This window comes from Aphelocoma coerulescens, chromosome 3 (genome assembly GCF_041296385.1).
Source record: "Aphelocoma coerulescens isolate FSJ_1873_10779 chromosome 3, UR_Acoe_1.0, whole genome shotgun sequence".
NCBI lineage: Eukaryota > Metazoa > Chordata > Aves > Passeriformes > Corvidae > Aphelocoma > Aphelocoma coerulescens.
Genome location: NC_091016.1, coordinates 39,160,928 through 39,178,255, shown reverse-complemented (window position 1 = coordinate 39,178,255; position 17,328 = coordinate 39,160,928). Strand labels below are relative to the sequence as shown.

Sequence of the window (17,328 nt, the reverse complement as noted above, 5' to 3'; positions counted from 1 at the left end):
AAATCTCAAAATCAGGGAATGAAGTGAAACGAACACACAGGAGAGGTATTACGGTGAAATAAATAGCAATTGAAAACAACCCCAAAAATTCTGAAGTGAAAACAATTAAATGGAATGGGATGACATGAAGTGCAGTGAAGTGGACCGAAACTGGCCGAAATGATACTCATTGAATTAGTGAGGTTTTATTTCTGTTTTTAATAGCATTTCCTTTCATCATATGTCCTGTCCAGTCTGTTCATTTCAGTTCATTCCCTGATTTCGACATTTCATTTCCTTTCGTGAAATGAAGATTCTTCGTTTCACAAAAGGAATGAAATGAAATCTCGAAATCAGGGAACAAACTGAACTGAACACAAAGGAGAAGAACTACAATGAAATGAAATGCAATTGAAAAGAAAAAAAGAAAATTCTGAAATTAAAGGAAAATATTTAAATGCAATGGGATGACATGAGGTGCAGTTAAAAGATCCAAATGTTGCTGAAATGACACTCATTGAAATCTCGAATTTGGGGAACAAAGTGAAATGAATAAATAGAGAAAAAACTACAATGAAATTAAATGCAATTAAAAAAAATAAAATTATGAAATGAAATGAAATGAAATGAAATGAAATGAGAAGAACTAAATGGAATGGAATGACATGAAGTGAAATGTACCAAAACTTGCAGAAATAATACTCATTGAAATAGCAAGAGTTCATGAAAGGAAATGAAATCTTGAAATCAGGGAATGAAGTGAACCAGACATACAGAAGAGGAATTACTATGAAACGAAATGCAATTAAAAAAGAAAAGAAAATACCGAAATGAAGGGAAAACAATTAAATGGAATGGGATGACACGAAGTGCAGTAAAATGGACCGAAACTTGCCAAAATGATACTCATTGAATTGGCGAGATTTCCTTTCCTTTCATGAAATGAAAATTCTTCATTTCATGAAAGGAAATGAAATTTCCAAGTCAGGGAATGAAATGAACAGAACACACAGGAGAGGAATTTTGTTTAGTATTAATGATGATATAGATGACAATCAAAATTTTAAATTCTGAAATTAAGTGAAAACATTTAAAATGAATGGGATGACATGAAGTGCAGTGAAGTGGACCGAAACTGGCTGAAATAATTCTCATTGAATTAGCAAGATTTCATTTTCTTTCATGAAATACCAGTGGGACCAGGAGCCCAGGAAGTGCAACATGCGCCTCAGATCATAGCAGTAGCATCAAAGCCTTGAGTGATTTCCTCAGTAACTTTGCTGAATGGGTTGAAGAAACACACTTCTCTGTCTTCTCTAGCAGCATCTCTTTTTAGACAAATTGTCAGTGGAAAACCTTTCAAGAAATCACCTTGCTGTGAATTACGCTTTTGTTGCATGAAATAAAGCACAAAGGCAAATGCTGGAGCTGAAAATATAAAGTGCCCACTCAGTCCTGTGTCAACACAGATCATTTTTATACACAGTAATAGACAACATGGGGTGTTGAGGAGAAGCCTGGGCAGAAGAAAAGTACACACAATAAATTTAAACCTTGGAGGACCGAGTGTGGGAAGCAGAGCTTTATTGAGATAGAGGCATTTTGTTTCCCCAGTTATACAAAAAAGAATTGCAGAGCAATTAGAATGAAGAAAAGTCTGACCAGTTATATGTGCTAAACTGACTCTACACATGGCCCTCAGAGCCTCTCTCAGATGCCACCTGTAAACAAGAATAGCCTGTGACTCTGCAAAGGGAAGTGGGAAGAGGGGTGTGCAGGTAGGACTGCTGTTTGTCTCTAACAGCATCTCAGAAATTTTAAAAAAATCTTTTCCCCTTGAAAAATAAATAGCTTTTCCAAATGAACCTTGTGTCCAGAAGGAGGTACTGAACTTGCTCCACCATGGGGGAAACCAGGTCTTTGTACATGGTCAGCTGAGCCCACACAGCCTTTTCTGCTTAAAAGAAGGGATTATCTTCCTCACCCCTCGTCTTTCTTTACCTTTCCAGTTCTCCTGATCCTCTGAGCTAACCTCTCCTTCTCCTGGCCCTTTGAGCCCATTATTGCTGCTCACCAAACCCTCCAGTGAACTGTATGAATCATTAGCCTGGCAGGATATGATCCTAATTTCTGGGGTGGTTTCTGCTATCTTAGTGAATTAAAGCCACTCAGGGTGTGACGTGTGCTAGGTAAGAAGATGTTAGATGCAGCTGGAAGAAAAAAAAAAATTCTTCAAAAGGAGATAACGCAGTGCCAAAACCTAGTGAAGTGTTTCAGTATTTTGTAAGAAATAAACCTAGAGTAATTCCCAACCGTGACCTGTATTTGGATGACATATTGTACCCCAGATAAAACCAGCAATACAGAAATGGGTAAAAATGAAGAGCAGAAAGAATAATTGGACTGCTTTGATTTTCAAAGAGGGGTTCAGGACAGCCCAGCTGTGATTATAATGAGCATCTTTTGTTTTCTCTGTGGGAGATCTGTAGGGATACAGTTGCTATAAAAATAGGGGCTCAACAAACTGGTAAGACATGATTACAGGAACTGTGCCATGCTGCTACAACAAAGCATAGTTCAAGACACAGATACAATATTTTCTCTGAAAAAGGTGGAGTTAATTGCAAATTCTCTTGGTTTCACCGAAATCTGTGTCTTGGTGCCTGAGCAAGGAAATGTGAACAGCTGAGATACCAGAGGCAGAGTGAAATGAAGGAGGAATTCAGTGCCTGAGAAAATGCAAAAATACAAACTGAATGAGGCTTAATACATCAGGGATGAACCCTGCTTTGACTTTTTTTAATAATATCCCTCATCCTGAAGACACAATGCTAGATGTTATAAGAAAATTACTCTTTTCTGAAGCCTGATGTTTCAAAATAATCAAGGCTTAAAGTCCCATGAGACATTTGTTTAAGGACTAACACATTTAGCAGCTGTAAAACCTAACCATAATGTCTTGCTGTTTGTCCACTAAATCACATTATGCTCTAGCAGTGGGATGTATACTCTGTTTAGCTGTCCTGCCTTCCCTGAAACTAGTTTTCTCACTGCCACTATGAATGCACCACTAGGTTGTACAGTTCTTGTTCTAGACCTTGAATTTAGGGCTGGTCAAGAGGGATGTGAGAAACATCTTTGAAAGGGCTGACCTCCTGCCAGGCAGGCCAGGAGCAACACAGGCAAGACTTAAATTGAAATTAAAAAAAGGAACAGCTTTTCTTTTGTAAGAATTTGAGCAGCAAACCGTAACTCCTGAAATACAGAGCTTTGGGACACTCATTCATTCCAGAGACACAGTGCCTTGGCCACAGTTTACTGCTGTCTGCACCATGGGATGATGGACAGGTCTGAGGGAATGAGGGTTTCCTCATGGCAGGCACTGTCCTAAAACAAAGCAGGCTGCCCATGTATCATTTACCATTTCAGCAGGAGCTTTGCTCTGTTGAACCCAGTCTGCTTTGGTCCATGGATCCTATCCAGTAGAAAGTTTCATCGAAGCTCAGCTACTCATTGAATCTGTGCTTGAGTGGACTGTTAAGTCCCTGTGCCCTGGCATTCAAGCTGCTAAAATGCAATACCTTGAAGGCTCGAATCGTCATGTCAAGCTTCTCATTTACCTCAGTCACTGACAGGCTTTCATCTCATTCAGAAAAGCTGCTCTCAGTGTTTACAAAGTCATCCTTACAGCCCATCTAACTTCTCTGCTGAGCCTCATAGCCCAGTGATGGTTTTATAGCTCTCTCCCCTACTGTGAATGTGCCAGACCCAGAATGACAATCCTCAGAACTCAAATCAATAAACTGTGCCCCAAAGTTGTGAGTTTTGTCCAGAAGTTGTAAGCTCAGATAGATTACTTAGGGACAACTTCAATTTCCCTTAGTTTGTATTTCCTATCAGTTGCTGGCTGGAGATCTGGGCTTTAGAAAGAAGGAAAGAACAAAGACATTAATTCCCTGCTCCAGGAGACAGACCTGCAAGACATCAGAAATCCATAAAATCCTGAGCTGGCACCACCCCCAGCCCTGGGGTCTCAGAAGTGCCACTGGGTGAAACCAGGCGCCATAGCTCATCAGCACAGAGCAAATGCAAACTTTACTATGTAATCATTGTTGCTGGAAGAATTATCTATTCTTTATCTCTGTGAGAGCATGAGAGATTAAGTTTGGAAGCCTATTAGCAACCAATGAAATGCCATCGTTATCATTCACTGTTAATCATCATGCCTGGCTCTAATGCACTTAATCAGAGCAGTTGACACTTGGGCTCTAAATGAGAATCAGCCAAGCGGGAGAGAGGTGGAAAATGCCCATGGCTATTGCATGGGGCTGGCATCTTCTGCTCATGGCAGCTTTTGAGTCAAATAAAGAGCCCAGCAGCAGGGTGGGAACTCCTGGCAGATTCTTCCAGATCCCTAACTGATTACAGCTGGTCTTGGCAGTACATTTAAATGGCACAGGGAAGATAGCAGAAAAGCTCCCTGTCATGAAGCATCCCACACAGGACTAACAGACGTGCTGAGGAAGCCAGCCCCTGGTCAGGGAAAATATTTCTTGGGGTCCTTCTGGAAACTCCTGCCTGCCAGCTGTTAATGGATGGGGCTGAACTGCAGTCTGCATGTTAATGAGCCTATTATGAGCGGCACTTTATCTTGTGACAAAGGTGGATTTAATGGAGTTGAAAGGTTTCCCAGAGTAAGTTCTAAATGTCCTAATAATGCAATGAAAACTCTATTAGTGTATTTATTAATTACAACACAGCCAGGTTTCAGCAACCCAGTATGCAACTTTCCCAGTAGAGGAAGCTCACAGTGACCTGTCCTGCAAAGTGAAGATGAGAACCTGCAAGTCAATGTCACAACCCTTCAAGGAGTCTTTACCATGGTGTTCCTCACCTCATCTTGCCCTTTTACTTCCACTCTGCTTTGTCTGGCAGTAATTCTAGCCTTGATGTCTATCAGGAGCTCTGGGTGTTTATCACCCAAATGCTTCAAAACACCTCCCCAGCCTATGTGTCACTGTCACAGTTCTGGAGTGGGATGAAGGCTCATCTCATGTAGGTCCGGGCCATATCTGCCAGCTCCCTAGGCATACCCCATTGTTTCTCTGGGCTATTTTGGTGAGGTTTTACCTCTACCATGAATCTTCCAGCAAAAGTGATGGTCATGTCAGCTTCTACAGTGCCTGCTTTTACAAGCTACTATGGCATGTACCAATTGTTAGTCTTTGCATGCCTGGGCTCAGATCCTTGAAAGTTCAGGTCAGTCTCAAAGCTAAGATGAATTCCTTGTCTCAGGACTGACACTGTTTTAGACTACTGGTCAGAGGACTCTTCTATCTTAGATTTCCATGAAGATTGTTCAGAGGAGAAAGGGACCATGATAATTGCTTTACAACACTGCCAGAGAGAGGACATCTTTCTTTGGCTTTCAGGCTATGATTTGTGTTAATAGTGAAGTGTGAATGACTGCAGGCTTTCTGTGGGTTTCCTGGAGTCAAGCTTTTGAACTCTTTCCTCTCCTAGGAACTAGCACACTCAGAGGTGAGGAAAACAAGGTGTGCAATTAACATAGAATTCTGGCACAGTATCGTGATTCACAGTATCACCTCGGTTTTTCTTTCTGTGCTTATCACCTTTGTCTCTTATTGAATGCCTTCTGTGCACAGAATACCTATGTTTTCAAGCTGCAATCCACATCTCATTTGGCAGCCATACACCTGTTAAAAAAAAGCACTAATACAACAGCTCACAACTTTTCACTGACAAGGAGAATGTAATCTTTCCTACCTCCACCAAAGAGTCCCATTGAGAAACTTGCGGTGAAAGGAGCTACATGGATCTATATGAGGTGCTTTCCTTCATGCCAATTGGCTCATCAGTAATTTTAAAGAAAAGATTTAAAAGTCTGTTTCAGTTGGAAAAGGGGACTAAATAATCTTCAATCCAGTTTCACTCCAAGCTCTCAGCTGCATTGTAATTAACTTTACTATCTCCAGCAGTATAAGAACATTTTCAGTCAAAATAAGAAATAATGCTTCTTCTATAGTACTTTCCATCCAAGACTGAACCATCATGTCATCCTACTGCCTGTTGCCTTCCTTTGCAGTTGGACAAGCTGATTCAAGGCACTGTAAAGCTGCTTGTCTCTGCTCACAACAAGCAGTGGTGGGACAGACTCCATTTCTCTGGCCCTGACTCACTGCCCTCTCCTGTGCACTTGCACTGTCTCATTTGAAGACACCATGAAAGAGGCCGTCCTGCATGAGCCCTGTTTTGTGGCAAGCACATCTCGCTAAGGAATTACAGATCTCATCAGAGGTCCAGCAATTTTTAATACTGTATCTAGAAGAAAAATTGCTGCATTTTGGTCTTTTAAAGAAAGAAAGGTGGGGACACTCCATAATTTCTTTAAAGCAAAGACGAAATTGCTCTGAACATGGAAGGGGCCCTGTTCAGATCATCTGGACCACGCCTGGACTCACATGCCATCATATAACTGTGCACTTCAACATCATCACAGAAGGGTGTCATTACAGAAGGAGGTTAGTCCTGTTTAATGTGAGTATCCACACACTTCTGAGAAACAAAAGGACTATGACAGATCTGGATATCTCTGTTCTGCCACTCTTCCAGGAGTAAATTGCAGGAATCCTGGCAGACCTCCTGAAGGAAAATATCAGCTTCCTGATGTTTGTCATAAGTGACCAGAGAAGCACATTAAACCACAAATAAAGCCATTTGTGTTGCTAAATCAGTCCTGAACATGGTGTTTTTTCTGGAAAATAGAAATAATATAAATTAATTTGTCAGCTCCTGTTTAGACCCCAGACTGTTCCACAGCAATACATTGAGAAGAGCTGGTTGAAATAATTATTCTCGACTTATGCAATCATTCTTTTTATTTCTGAAGGCTAATGGAGTGAAAACACGCTTTCCAGACCTTTACTAATGACAGAGTCAGAAATAATGATCGGGGACCCTTATGTTCCTCTCATAATGAGGAAAGCAACACAAAATGATAGGGATGTGAGTCCTCAGCAATCACTTGTTCTTTATTTAAAAGGCAAATGGAGCATTCAGATGAGTTCTTTAGGTTAATGGAGCCACAAATAAGGTTTTGGGGCAAGAATTTTTCACAGATAATGCAATACAGGCAATCACTTCTCTGGAGGACAGAATTATTTACAGATGTTGAAATTTCTCTACCACAGAGAGGCCAACACTGTGAGGACAAGCCAAATTCATCCTTTATTTCTCATTGCCCCAAGTCTGCACACAAAGTCCCCTGTGGTATAGAGGCACCCCATGCCCAGCCTGGGTGTCAGCTGCTGAAGTGGTACAGGGGGGTCACAGGCAATGAGAGCCCCAAACAAGAGTCAGAGAAGGGGACATAGCAAAATTGAAAATCACTCCTTATGTGTCTGTCACCTGAACCTCATGTCCCTTTGCCATGCACTTTCCTGTCCCCTACCCCATACCCTTGCCCAAGTGGAAGTTCTGGCACTAACCCAGATCGTACAAGACCCCCAGCAAAATGAAATGACCCAGAAACTCCTGTTCCACTGCTGTTTGCTGGGGGTCATGAGACTGGACAGAGCAAGCCCAGGAGGCCCCTCAGAGGAGCCCTAAGTAGGAGCTCAGGCAGTTCTATTGCAAGGGAGAAGAGGGCAGAGGTAGTCATCCACACAATCATCAGCTTCAGAGGGAAGGAGCAGCATGTGGGAAGTCCCCCAGGCTCTTTGCTGATGGTCAGATGCAATTTCCTTGACATCTGCTAAAAAGAGCTGGAAGAAGTGAGAGCCTGAAAAGACTTCTGCCCTGCTGGGTCATTCTTGCTAAGGAGACTGTACCTGTTTCTTTCTCACAGGCTGGTGAAGGCAGTGGCAAAATGGAGCCCCCATAACCTTGGAACAGCAGTTCAGGTCCAGCTCTCCAGAGGCATCTAATTTTTCACCACATCACCACATGAAGCAGGTTCGTGTTTCCTTTATAGTTCTTGTCGTACTCATCCGTACTCCTGTAAATAGACCTGAAACAACATCCATAGGCTGGGGACTTTTAGGGAAAGTGGCCTAACTCCTTGGTTGCTAGCACCACAAAAATTAATTCTACACCTCCGCTTTCCCTTCTAGTGCAGCAAGAAGGGAACAACCTGCAGGTTCAGGTGGTTAAAAAAAGAGTCCAAATGCAGGTATGCCCATATGGTTGTTTACTCAGCAGTGGGGAGAGAAGGCTGTATATAATCCACTAAATAAGTTCTGAAAGATGCATGTTTATAGTACAATTATCAGTATCTCATTCCTTTTGATATGGAACCATCACGGGGGAAAAAACTTTTTTAACAATCACTATGATATTTGTAGCTGGGTATGTACAAAGAAGCAGTCTCCTGGAAAGAAAGAGAGAGTAGTTCACAGATACATTTGTTTTTTATCAAAGCCTGCTTAGCCCATTAGAAACAGAAATTTAAACCCATTGATCTGTCAGGGTTTATGACAAGAGAAGCACGTCTGAGAAATTGGTTCAATATTCAAGGCCCTATTTTAATAAAGCTAACTGTTTTCCCAGCTTGTGATCTCATCAACTCTCACAAGCTTAGTGGCAGGAGCTTTTTCAATGTGTTCAGTGGGGTGCCATGAGCATGTAGAGGACCATCTTGAAGTGATGGGGGAGAGCTGACCAGTCCTGCAAGTCAGGACTTGAGCCCAGCACTCTGGTTGACGTCTGCCTGGTGTAGTGATCCATGAAAAGAGATATGGAGACAATGTACTCTAAATCTGTGACCATAAAATATTCCACAAGACTTTGTGGGCTTGTATTAGAGTATGTGATATTTGATTTCAAGGAGGAAAAAACTACTAAAATAGAGCATCTATCAATGGATCCATCTTCATATGTGCAACTTCTCTGTTAAGATCTTTGACTGTCACTCAAGATCCTGCATGAAATCAAGATATTCCTAATAATAATATGGAAACAGACTCCCCCTGTATTGTCTTTACATTATTCTATACAAATATGAGGTTTTGATGCTGTAAAGGAAGTACAAGCTGGAGAAGTTCTGCTACTGTGACTTTCCCTCTCCTGCCCAAGACAGTGTGAGATGCTAATCACCCTTCAAACCTCACAGCATGAAGACTGAATCTTGAGAGCCTATTAATGAAGACCCAGCTGCAATAAGTTGGGCTCGTGGCTTGGACAGATGGTACGAGAATGCCCAAATAATGAACTGGGAAGGGCAGTTGTCCAAGAAAGTGCTTCAAGAAACTTTAAATGCACATTTGACTCGGTGTAATTTATCAGCCAATGTATGAATCTTTAGTCACAAGCAGAGCACCAAGCTCGGGGAAGAGTGGCATGTGCTGAGCACAGAATAGGTCTCAATAGTCACCTAGACCGACTCTGATTCAGTCACTGCTGGTACAACACTGTCACCCTCACCTGTAAGAGGCTAACAGTAACATACGCAACCACTTAAAAACAGTCTGTGCTGGCAAAAAAACATTTGCAAAACAGTCGGTGATGGGATCCAAATGTATTACCCTAACAGATATTTCAAGATGGAAAAAAAAATTAAGAAAAGGAAACAAATCCTGTGCTAGGGCTGCTGTGAATAAGAGTTGACCAGATCAAAACTGCTTTTCCTGCAATCCAGGTGAATGACTTGGTGTTTGGCAACATTAAAAAGCATTTTATTGAAATGGGCACTACAGGCTGCACCATCCTATCTCTCTGTGTAACCACTCTGTCCCCATCATTGCTGGCTACTCCTTCAGTTTGTGTGTCATCCTCAGATTTTATCAGCAGCAATTTTATATTTATTTCAAGATCACCAATAGAGAAATGGAAATAATACTGGACATCGACTATTTCCTAAAAAACTCATTCCCATCAGTCAGCATTCCCTACCTCTTTTGACTCAAGTCAAAATATTGTGCTGGGGCATGCTGAACACAATGCAAAAGCACATTATCTCTCTGCAGTCTCTGTTGACAACTGAATTTGTAATCACATACAAAATGACAGTTGTTCTGCTTAGTAGGCTCTATCTCCTTGAAAGCTAAGTTGCCTGATATTATTTATATTTCTAGTTAGAACCTCATATTTCTCTGTGCACTATTTGCCAGATACTAATTTCATGTTGTTCAGCTTATAACTGTTTTAGCTGCTCCTGTTACACCCCTCTGAAGGGGTGGCAAAGTACTGGCAAAATCTAAGACCTTTGCAGTCATCTGCAATATTGCCAGTACTTCCAGGTTCATTAAAAACAGATGTTTCCTGAGCCTACCCTCTCAAGACTCCTAGATATATGTTGTCCTAATAGATAATGTTTAGCAGACTCTTTGGTTACTTCCTCTGGGAAGTAATCAGCCTTATCCAAGCCCATATGCTGTGGATTTTCAAATATAGAGTGGAAACCATGACCATAATGCCTTTGACTCCCTGCCTTCATTATAGTATCTTTAATTATCTCTGGATGATAATGCCACCATTCCTACTGTTCCTAAACCTACAGAAAGTCCTTACTGCCTCTACCTTCTCTCACTAAATCAGAGAGTTTGTGTGCTGTGTTTAGCTGCTTCCCACTCCAGCAACCTCTTTTCTACTGCCTCTTTTCTCTCTCTGACACTGGAAGGGTGTTGTGGACAAGGAACAGCAGGCATCTTCTGGATGGGGATCAGGAAGGATCCTTAACAATTGCCTTGGGATTCAGAGGCTTTCTGCAATTCATTCGCAGTTCATAAGGCCAAAAGCCCTGCCTGCAATTAGGAGGAAATTATATGAAGACAAAAATTTGAAAAATCCCATTCTCAGGGTCTCAATGCTGTTGTACAGTGTTTCTGTCTGTCAAAAAAAAAGGTAATGAAAAGTAAGTTAATAGTTGGCACAGAGGCCATAACAAAGACAGGGACAGAAGTCATCATTCTAAACTATTAATTTTATGTCTTTTTTCCATTTCAATCATTTTTCTTTTTCCAAATTACTTGGTGCATCTTGTCTTTACTGCCACACGCACAGCTGAACTAAAAACTTTGCTCTCAGAATAAATATCTACTACAAGGAGAAGTTTGTTATTGTAATAGCACATTCACTACACACACACTGCATTCTAATAACTGCAGTCGTGTAGAGAAATCCTCTTAAAATCAAAGAAATACCACAACGAATAATGAGAGTGTTCAACAAAACTCTCTGAAGTAAACAGGGAAATAGAAAGATTGTTTGACCTTTTAATACTGTAAATACATCTGGAGTGCCCAAGGAATGGCTGCATCCCACAGCCTCCTGAACAAATACCTGATGGCTCTAATAACATCATTTTCCTGCATGTGTGTGTACGAGCCACATGGCTCCTCTGAGCAGCAGGACAGGACAGTTGGGATTACATGGAGCAGCATTTCCCAGCTGTTTTGATTTCTGTGGGTTTTGTTTTGTTTAGCTTGGGTTTTTCTTCCAGGAGCTGTGTCCATTGAGTAGGCTAAGTCATCAAATACAGCACCCATTTCTTCTCAGTAGTTAGACAATAGCAGAACACCAGGGTTGCACCTGTGCAGCCAACCAAGGGATATGTTTTTAGTCATGACCAGCTGTAGTTAAGCATATGTCCCACTGAACAAGCTACACTTCACTGGGAGAAGGAGCATGAGCAGCCTGATCTCGGAGGTCTCTTAGTCCTGAAGAGACTTGAGGGTCAGAGGGGAATGTTGATGAATGTCAGAGGCAATGGCACGTACACCTCCTCAGTATCTCCGTTGGCTTATGAGGGAAGCAACTTCCATAGGTTTTGGGTTCACCCCATGCAGAAGTGGTTGCAGAAAGAGGGTTCCTCATTGTCTGAGATGGCGGATGGGTGTATACACTCTCCAAAGCACTTTCTAAGGACTTCCAAAGCATAAACTTGTCTTCTTGGTACAACTACGCACAGGGCAAAGGCCACCAAGCTAATTGTACTCTAATTATCATCCAAACTGGAAGGCAAATAGCTGTGAAGCTGCTTTGCCCTACAGAAAGGCTAATTTTCTGGGCACTGAAAGCTCTACCGGATCTCTGGAAGCTGAGTTTGTTAGCTGCACAGAGCTGCACTGTGCCTTGAAGACTCATCCACTTGTTAAGAGGGGCCAAAACACAGCTCTGGGTCAGGTTTCCAACACAGTTCAGTTCCCACTACATCAGGTCTGTGAAACTCCAGTCCCAGGTATGAGTACCAAACTGTTCGGAAAATCAAGCCCAAAGCTCTTGAAATCTGCCCTTTTTCATGCTCTTCCAATTACTACTGATCTCCACATTTAAAAACCTGGTTGTGCTGAGGAGTGGTGTGATCAGGATGGTAATAGAAATAGATTTTTGCAGTCTGACAAGCTACGTTTGCTTGAAATGTTTCAGCCATCCTTTCTTGAAAGTAGCATTAAGAATGAGAAGGAAATAGTAACAGAGTGTTTAAAATGACAGCCAGAGAAGGCAAGTGTTTCACTAATCTCTCATAATTCTCTGGCCATATCAGAGGAACTCATGACCTACTGACACTGTCAAAACACTTTCAAGCAAACATCACAAAGAAGAGAAACTGTACGAATTCAGACAGCATAGGGGAGGGAAGTAAACTATTATTTTGATGTAACTTTAATAAAGGGAAAAGAAGTGAAGAATCAGATGGCCTATTTTCACCCTGGCAAACATCATATGCCTCAAGGTTCCACTCTGGATCCCACACTATTTTGTTTGCTTGTGGTTATGAGTGATCTAGAAAGGACTGGAACTGAAGTAGCAAAAATGCACCAGCCACAAATTTTTAGGTGGGTGAGTAGTAAGAATTATTATGATGACACTCAGAAAGACCTTAGGCAACCAGATGACTGGCTCAAGTAACCAAATTCCAGTACCAAAACACCAAAGATATGTAGTACTGGAAAAGGGTAAAATATTGCTTGCATGGGAATCTAAATGAAGGTGGGAAATCTTTACCAAAAAAGCAGGTTTTTTTCACATGCATCCTATGATCTGTACCTCCGAACTGCTGAAGGGTCTCCTGCCTGCACAGTGCCTCCCCTTAGCAGACATGTGCCCAGAATGCCATGGTGGCTCTGAGCAGCAATTGTCCCTGTCACATCATGGGAGTGACTGTGTCCCATAGCAGGGCAACACCTCCCTGCCAGCCTCCCTCCCCCTGCTCGCAGCATGGGGCTCTGCCAGTTCACCCAGACAGGTCCTCCTCTGCAGTCTCTTGCGCACCACACATAAAGACACACATGGGGCCCTCAGGTGCCCCTTGGCCTCTGTTTCAGTGAGGGGCAGCAAGCAGGAGAGAAGAACAAAGTATGAAACATGAAGGAGAAAGAGGTTGTGATGTAGTTGCGGGTCGGGTTTGTAACTGGGCGGAAACACCAATTTAGTGTAGTGGTTCGGTCCAAAATACTCATTACTGCTTATCTTCTGTGAGATAAGAATTAGGAGAAATGCAAAGCAGGCACCAAACTTGAAAGAATATAAAGAAGTTTCTTAACAACCCTAAAAGAGGGAAAAAAAAAATTATACCACCCCCACCTTCCTCCCATCTCCCACTGACAATGGAAAAAGACAACCCTTAAGATGTTCAGTCTGTTTACCACTTCCATAATGACCTTGTTCAGTCCATTTAGAAAGAGAAGTCTCTTCTTGCTTGTGCTATGAAAACAGTATCACACCGAGACAGCCGCCCACTTCCAAATATTGTTCAGTCCATTTAGGAAGAGGAGTCTCTCTGCTCGCAATGTGAGTCCCTTTCCCCGACTTGCAGCTTTTCCTGCAACTGCTTTCGAGGGTCCACTCTTGAAGTTTTTGGGGTACAATTTTAAGGTTGAGCCATTCAGAAACAAAAAACAGAGGCCCTTCTCCTTCCCTGGAAGCAAAGGATCTTCCTCATCTTCATCGTTAGGACTATCTCTGGGAGCATCTCTAGGAACTGAGGTTTTCTCCTTTCCCATTTGGAGCAAAAGTCCTCATCTGGTTCATCTTTCCCTGTCCAAACTTCTCATGAAATTACAGCTCCATCAGCATCTGCCTATCTCAGCTCAGATGCTTTTGCTTATGAGTTGAACACTCCACCCCCCATATCTTCATGAAATTACAACGGGATACTCTGATATATCATAGCTTCACAACAGAATTTCAGCTTTAAGCATCTCCTCTCTCTTCCCTCAGGTTTTCAGCTGCCGGGCCCGCTGGCCCCCACACGGGGCCTGCAGCCACCTGTCCCAGCACCGGAAACGAGAGAGAGCTGGAGGGGAGTTTGTCTATTCTTAAGTGTGGATCACAGAGGCGGTCACAACTTTAAGTGGCTTAAAGGATTGTCCATATTCAAACTGGCCAGCTGATAGGTTCTATCAGGTCCCAGAGGAAGCTGTAAGCACCCCTTAGCAAGGACATCCCTTCCAGGACTATGCTTGCTAACCTATGACAGATGTTATGGGAGGGGGAGAATAAAGGACAGAGAAAGAGCAGGGAGGAGGAATGGTCAAGAGCTGGGGTTTGGGAGAGGATGCTGCACTGCAGATGGTGCAGGTGACACAAGGAGACAGTCCAAGTCATCACTGTAGATATATCCATGGAGATTCAATCTGTGCACAAATGATAGCAGATAGCTAAAATTAATTAAAAATTAAACACTCAAAAATGTTTGAGCAATTCTATGTAAGCACTACAAATCTAGCTGAAATCCTATACATAACATCTCTTCACAGGCTCTAAAACTTCCTCACACATACTGCACAAGTTAAATAGGGATATGGTTCCTGTTAAAGCAAAATGTTAAGGAAACATCCTACGGAAAGAGCAGAAGACAAGGCTATTAGCAAGGGTTAGGTTTAAAAATCGCTACATTAAGAGTGCTACAAATGGTGCAGAGTGAAAAGGAGGCCAAAGGAACAGGGAGGCTGGAAAAGCATTCTGGACTGACAACTCTTTCACCTCCAGGATGCCTGAGAGTCTTGGGTAAAGCTGTGCTAACAAAAAGGGTGAATGAAAGGGATAGTGTTGGGAGAGAGACACAAGCTACTGCTCCAGTTGATGTAGGGCAGGAAGGGCTGCCAAGGGATGGATGGTCTGCAAAAATAGCTTTCCTATAAGATCTTGCTTATCCTAACCATGACAGGGAAAGCTGGGACAAAAGTCAGCCAAGGTCAGCAATTTGGACTGAGGTGTGGATCAGAGTTTGTGTTGGAAGAGGTGCAAATCTGTCTGTATTTTTGAGTGGGGCTGGAGGCAGGCTGCCAAACCAATGCTTAAGCTGCTGAAATAATTCATCTCTTGAGACCTTTTGTACAATAATGTGATGAAGGAATGTGTAATCTCTAGAGTATACTCACTTTATCCCTCCTCCTTAGCTCATAATGTCAGGAAAAGAGACATGCAGTGAAAAAAATCACAGCAAAATCACCACAGATAGAAAGAAATGTTCAATACGTTTTGCAAACAGGTGTTTAAGCCTATGTACTCATTGCTATAGTAGACCAAGGACACAAGGTGATTCAAAATGAAAATGTATTTGTCTATGGATAACATTAGTTTCCAGAGTCATGGGAGTTAATGATAACAACAATTTTTAGAGTATATTAAATGTCATCCTTCAAGACTTAATCCAACCTCAACTATTTTGGGATCACGATGAGATCTAACGGGGCTTGAGAACAAGGTTGAAAGGATTGATTATCCTACATCTGCCTGCTGTGAGGTTCTTACATCTTCCTCTGAAGCATGTAGTGCTGGCCAGGGTCAGAGGCAGGCAGCTGGATAGGAAGGCACCCTGGATTAGCTTGTTTGTACTCCCCGTGCTGCGCCTTGGCTGCAAGCTATGCAAGGTTTTATGTCTGTAATCCACAGCTCTCCTTGAGGAGCACAGAGGGCCTCTGAAATGCTAAACAACCCAGGGAAAGAAGCTTACCTGAAGCCATGAGTCAACCCAGCAGTCAAACCTCTGGCACAGATTTTGGCTTCTTCCTCTTCTAAATGGCTCAAGGTTTGGATGTCTTTGTTTTCAGCCCTGTATCTGAAAGATAAAGGAATTAGCAGGATTTCTTTAATCTTTGTGTTCTCCCAGATAAGTGTATTAGAGGAATTTTGTAGGTTATGGAAATATTTATTTTGAATTAAAATTAAAGCTGCACCACACTGTGTTTATTGTATCTTAGTGCAGGACACAACTGAGCTGTGCAGTCTTCTATATCTGACTGCAGAAACATCATTCTTTTTGCCCTGACTTGGATAAATGAAATAAGGATGCCCATTTTCAGCAAAACCCAGTTTATATCTTGTTGTGCTGCAGCACACACAGAGCCCAAAATGTGTCCTTAAGCAGGTATTTTATTTTCAAAATTTCATGCGGAAATTGATTTTGGCTTTCAAGCAGCAAAGAACTAGAGGTGTAACCTTGGGCATTATGGAGTCAGTTATTGACAGAGGAGACCAATAATTGTATTTTTGTGTAAAATTCTTTTAGTGAACATAAGAATATCTCAACTGGCTTTACCTGACCTCTCTCTAGCCAGTTTCCTCTAATTTAACCAGAAGAGAGGTTGCTGCTGCTCTCAAAGCTAAAGAGGAATATAGAGAAAGTGATAGACAGTTAACAGGCAGATATGTTTCCTCACTATGAGCAGAGTTGTTGCTGGTGTTCACGAAATTTTGTTCCCACCTCCAAAGGAAATACAGTTTTCAGAAAAGATCAAGCCCAGAACACACTCTAAATCTCACAGGCAATGATTTATGAACCAAGTGAACGTATTTCCAGGGTGCAGTGGTCCTCTGCCTGAACAAAGTGATATAGGGGAAGGTGGGGAGCACAATATGAACACCTCCCATCTCAGCACCTATGGGGCCTCTCTGATTGCTCCTCATGACGGTGTGAAGTCCTCCCTGAACAGAGCAGCCCACCAAGCAGCATAGCCCAGCACCAGCTGAACTACATTTTTACCTAACAACCCTAACAATCCTGTCATAACCTTCTGAAAATCTCTCACTCTTAGCCCTGGCCCAGTTAACACTCAGGGAAATGCAATTTAATTAACACTTTGTCACAAGGACTCCATTCAAGTACGTCATCCAGATAAGCACGAATGTTGGCTCAGGTGTATGCCTCAGTTTCTCTTGTCAGTCTTTTTTTTTCCCCCTTCTGCCTTCGGTAATCTCTTTAGATTCAAGCACTAACCTCAGGCCAATTTTTTATTTCAAAGCTGGATTACTGCCTTAACTCCCTCTTCCCATTTTTCTACCACTTAGTTCAATGCTCTCTGACTGTGAGGATGTAACACAGCAACAAAGGACCAGGAAAAAGACAAGGGATTAAAGTATAAATGGATCTAAATACTTAATAGCTGG

General features: G+C 42.1%; 1 long non-coding RNA gene across 1 annotated transcript; it reads right to left on the bottom strand.

Annotated features, from left to right (window-relative positions):
* Positions 1 to 7,829: 7,829 nt before the first annotated feature.
* On the bottom strand, positions 7,830 to 16,796 carry LOC138107207 (uncharacterized). Its single transcript, XR_011149317.1, has 3 exons — positions 16,602 to 16,796; positions 15,896 to 16,000; positions 7,830 to 8,008 (listed from the first exon to the last, which is right to left on the bottom strand). It is a non-coding gene; the product is annotated as an uncharacterized lncRNA (long non-coding RNA).
* Between the last annotated feature and the right edge of the window lie 532 nt (positions 16,797 to 17,328).